The 5,283-nt window shown below is 39.6% G+C and overlaps 1 long non-coding RNA gene across 1 annotated transcript; it reads right to left on the bottom strand.

The window, feature by feature from the left end:
- Positions 1–1,509: 1,509 nt before the first annotated feature.
- On the bottom strand, positions 1,510–4,649 carry LOC148188936 (uncharacterized). The gene is made up of 3 exons (XR_015777134.1): positions 4,499–4,649; positions 2,884–2,996; positions 1,510–1,843 (listed from the first exon to the last, which is right to left on the bottom strand). It is a non-coding gene; the product is annotated as an uncharacterized LOC148188936 (long non-coding RNA).
- Positions 4,650–5,283: the final 634 nt, after the last annotated feature.

Genomic DNA, 5,283 nt, shown 5'->3' with positions numbered 1-5,283 from the left:
GTTTATCATTTACATTCCAGGACTCAGCATTTGCTGAACTGTGTTTTCAGGGCCATATGTGGAATTTCAATGAGAGCAATGAAAATAATGTTAATCAATTCTGCACTTTATCTTTCTAATTTTCAAAGACTCATAGCACTTCATTGTCATTCATTGTCCATTTGGCTTTGTAAATACAAGGTACAAGGTAGATTTATGGCCATTTTTCTTAAATGTGGTGAAGAAATGAAATTAAAGTTGATCCTAAGTGCTGCTACATCTTGTCATTGAAGGAGGAGTTGAGGAGTTGAGGAGGGAAAGGAGCTGCTCCGTAGTCTGGTGGTTCAGCAGCAGATACCTCTCTATCTTTTTACAAATGGCAGCAGGGTGAATAGGCTGTGGCTTCTTGTCATTTGTACATGTAAATGTAGTCAATTATGTGATCTTTGTCTTAATCTTTTTTCTCTTTAGAAATGATTATAGGTATTCAACGGGGCGGGGGCTTCTTATAATTTTCTTTTTCTGTATTTTCTACGCATGTGTACGTGGCAAATAAACAAAAAATAAATACTTTGCTTTATCCTGTTAAAGTATGGACCCAAGCATCATCTCATCATAAAGAAATATAATTCAGATCAACATGATTAACAGATCCAACTATATAATCAATCAAAATATTCAAATAGACCCAGTCCATTAAGTTAATAGGAAGTAATACAACCAATACTTTCAAACTGAATAACCAAATATTAATATAATAGAAACTCTGAGTAGGACTGCACATTTATTGGTGTGTAGATTATTTTACTACTTTTACTTTTTAAGCAGCAGACTTTTAGCTGATAGATATCTGGTATTCACAGGTTACAGAGGGAATTCCCAGGTAAACAGCAGCTCAGTAATTGACTTGAGGAAATATAGGGGAGGTATTTAAAGAAGGTATTTTCAGGTGTTGCTGGAGAGAGACTCTGCATGACTGAGCTTTTAGTTCCGTGGTTATCGCTCTTTGGTTTGACAGCACATCAGTCTTTGCGATTCAGGAGAGATGCAGGAAGCCAGTGGAGGAAGGAGCTGTTCAAGGCTGAATACTTTCTCAATCATTTATCGTTCCCTCTTTTCCAAGTGTTACATGAATGCAAAAAGGAAAAACAAAAAATGAGAAGCGGCTCCTACATAAAGTCACACCTCACCTCTATACATTTTAATCTAAACTTGGAATGATATAATTCTGCTTGATTTTTCAAAATGGATTCATTCACATAATATTTGGCTGCTTTTGTGGAGTCCTTTTTCTAAAATAACATTTGAAGGTTACATTCTTTTAAAAAGTTCTGCTCTCAGTATCTCAATGATATGAGCAGTGATTATTGTGTGTTTTCAGGATGTAGATTTCAATTAAAGCATGTGTAAAAAAAGATCCAGTATAAAGGGAAAACAACAGGCCCACAATTGTACACTGTGTAACCATTTTACTGCTAGTTTGCATTCATCAGTAAGTGAAAACCCAGCTCGATAAAGTAGATTGGAGTGCTACTTCACACATGCGGGTGTCAAAAACACAGGTGCTTTTGGATCCAAGAGAGCAGAGGAGGTTAGATTTGTACTTTGCTTTGTGATCAAAAAGTTGCAACCTAAAAATACCAAGGCGCACTGCTTTGCAAAAATTAAAAAAGCCTTTGATAAAAGGGCTTAGCCTTAGCGCATAAATATTTCAACTCACAGACTTCATCAAAGCAAATGAAAACATGTGGCAGCTCACAGATATACCAAGGCTGGTGTCAGCTGCAAGCCAATCAGAGTGGCATGGGATAATTGTCACAGGTGCCATCAATGAAGTGAGTGTGCACGCAGTCAGGTCAACTCCCTGCAAACACATCACAAATAATCAGTAACATCAGATATTCACACAATTTATTTTCACAAATTATATTTGCAGATATGAAACAAAGTCCAGCTCTTCATTTAGGCCTGGGCTCATGTTGGCACTTAACTGGAGGATCCAAAATGTTTCTCTTTGTAACAGTTTCTTTCATTTATCTCCTCCCCTTCTAGACATTTCTATGGCCTCTTTACCTACTGCTTTGAGTGATTTGGAGTCACATCCATGCTGCTGTTTGTAATGTTTGGCCTCACAGTATGTTGTATAACAAACTTACTTATTTTAACCTAAAACATGACCTTTTTTCTAAACTTAATCAAGAAGTTTTATGGCCTAAATCATCACTGCCACTGATTCACAACATTAACTATGTGTAACATTATTTTTCAGCTGACTATGAGACAATGAGGTATATTACAAAACATTAGAATTTCATGGTGGAAAACCCAGCCCGTTCTCATTCCAATCTCGTAAAATAGCACTTAGACAGTGCTTTTGGCGCAAGTTAGCGACAGCAAAAAGTGTGTGCACATGAAACACCGCTGGATGGCATCAGGTGAGCATACGACCAGACAGAACTGGTCACAGTGTTATTATACGCCAGCAGACGGCACCTGCTGCGTCAGCATAATATGCACACATGAGAACGAGACGGGTGACAGCTGTGAAGTCCACATGAAATGCAGCAGGACGGTGTCAGGTTGAAATGCTGCTGGTCACAACATGATGTAAGAAGCGATAGGGTTTGAGGGAGGGCGGCGGATGGGTTCAACAAACCCTGGACTTTCATGCAGGAGTACGGTGTTTGTTTCCTGTCTGAATGTCATGTTTTTTTCTACACCTTACTATGTGCCTTTTCCCCCCAAATTCGAACCATCCATGCCAGTATGTTTGTTTCCTGACGTTCTGGTGTTGGTTGCCATGTGCTTGAAATGCCTAACATGTGTAACATCCCCCACTATGTGCCTTTTTTGACATCATGGTAGCTGTATCCTGGAATGTAAACAACAGAAAAAGAAAGATACCTAAAATGTAAAATGTTGACGGAGAAGTCCACTGCCAAAGCTGCAACATGTGACGATTGAGGATGGGAACGTGTTAGAAAACAGGCACTGCTGTCATCCTTGTCACTTATGGTCTAGATTGGATCAGCAAAAAGATATAGCAAGTAATTAATAATTTTGTTAGCAACTTGTTTTGGTAACAAAACAAATCTAAATATATAAATCTTACTTTTGTAATTTTTCCTTACAGTATTTGTTGACACAGTAGGTTATAACCGTCTGACCACTGCATCCCACATGTCCTCCTATTTTGGTTGAAAAAAGGCTGCATTTGTCCACACTGAAATGGGACAGGCCTTGTGGGACTGTTCTGAGTCTCAAAATATGGACTTCAGAGGATCTAGTGCCTAAATTGGAACCAAGCTTGTGATTTCTGTGCACTCACCATCAATTGACATTTTCAGACTCTGCTATGCTTCACCTGCCCACTAGATGTCATCATCAAGTTTTCCTGCCCCTGGCAGACACCTGTCTGCACACTGACACCACATCATCTCGTCAGCCTTGTAGTATATATGGAGGTCAGTTCATCTCTTTTGCTTGACAGGTGATACTAATAACATTAACGATGGCTCTGCTCTGGTCAAATGTCCCAGTAAAGCATGACGGTGTAACAAAGAGCCAGTATAAACAAGGACCCTGAAACTGTGGCAGCTAAATGAACTCAGCCATCATTTAAAGCTGTGCTTTTCACACTGGCACAAGTTAAAATGTCCTTTGTTAAAAAGTTTGCTTGATACAAAATAGCACATTGATATATTGAATGTTAATAGCTAAAACTGTCAGAATGATTTTAAAAATTAAGACTGGTTTATACACTGTATACTTTTATCTTTAATTATCAGCATAATTTGCTCTTAACCCCCCTTTGTTGATTTTGCCTATTTTATTGTCCTTTTTTCCTGCAGTGACAGCCTGCATGTTACAGCCTGTAAGTCAGCCTAACCTTTAAGTGCCGTTTAACCACCTGTGTCATGTCTGAGGAGTCTGCATTTGGGTTCTGACCTAAGTGGTTACAAAATCGATGTTCTGCCTGGGTCGTGGCTTTTTGTTGGACACTTACAATTTTATTCCATCTCATAGTTTTTCATCTGCTGAGATATAAAACCTGTAATGGTCAGAGTAAAACCGTCAGACTGCACTCAACATGGAACATTTCAGCTCTGAGGTCAGTGTATTCTGTCTGCTTCTCTTTTTCAATCTGAAATCAATCTTCAAGGATGGGAGAATGTGCAGTGAAGGATGTCCAATGCCCAAGAAAAGTTCGAAAGGGGTTTGAGCTGCTGAACATTGGGTTGCTAATGGGCCAAGGAATGCTATTCTAAATTAACCATAGAGAATATAATGATAGATTACTAATGAGCATGGCTGAGGTTTATGTCAGAAGGCGCCAGTGATGAACTCCCCATGGACCAATTTACCCCGCGAGCTCACCAGTTCCAACACAATTATCACACACACACACACACACACACACACACACACACACACACACACACAAAACAGAAAAACACTATAGAATCACCATGAGCGTCCTTGAACACAATGTTGTGCATGTGTTTACATGTGTGCTTACATTGCATAAGTGAAGCAGTTCAACTCCCCAATGTCTCCATTTGGTCCCTGGGCAACTTTTACTCTCCCTTTGTTCATATGAGTGAAGAGACAGAGAGCAAAGGTTGAGAGTGACACATACTTTCTTTGTGTAAAAGTTAGATAAACTTAAAGTGCACTCCCATGAGTCACACATGTGTAGGAGTCATGGGAGCGCATATGTGTACTGGCTTGTGTGTTCATGCTTTTATTTATGTATCTTGGGGATCTAACTTTTACCATGGAGGTTGGCATTGATGTTATCTTCATAAGTAGTGCTTCATCTTATTAAGACACACTTCCTGTAAACACCACCTCAGGACATTCACAAAGCCATATATTGTGGCCTTATTATAGATAACACATGCGCAAAGGGAATATGGTTGGGGCTGATCACAGTACGGAGGCAAGGAGGGAATCTCTCTGATCCTCTGTGTACAATTTTCAGTGAGTAAAACGAAAGGAGATCTGCTGTGATGAGTCAGACGCTAAGCGATGGACACTACCTCTTTGAATGTGCCTGCAACTCTTCAAAGCTACACATTGAGTAAAAACTGTTGGCTGGATAAGAAAAGAGCAAAAAAATGACTTAATTGTGTCATACCGGCAGTCACATGAGGCACAAATCCTCTTTAAGAATCGCTCCTGCACAGGGTACACACGTGGGTGACAATAACCTTGTTATGTTGTGAAGTGAATGTAGGTGCTTTGCTGACTGCTGGCTAAATGAGTAGGCAGTATCGCTGCTGCTACTGGGAACCAAAGCTC

Source organism: Plectropomus leopardus, chromosome 8, assembly GCF_026936395.1.
Source record: "Plectropomus leopardus strain MGB_pleo_1.0 chromosome 8, ASM2693639v1, whole genome shotgun sequence".
NCBI lineage: Eukaryota > Metazoa > Chordata > Actinopteri > Perciformes > Serranidae > Plectropomus > Plectropomus leopardus.
Note: the sequence above shows the minus strand (reverse complement) of the source record. Positions and strands in the feature narration are given on the sequence as shown.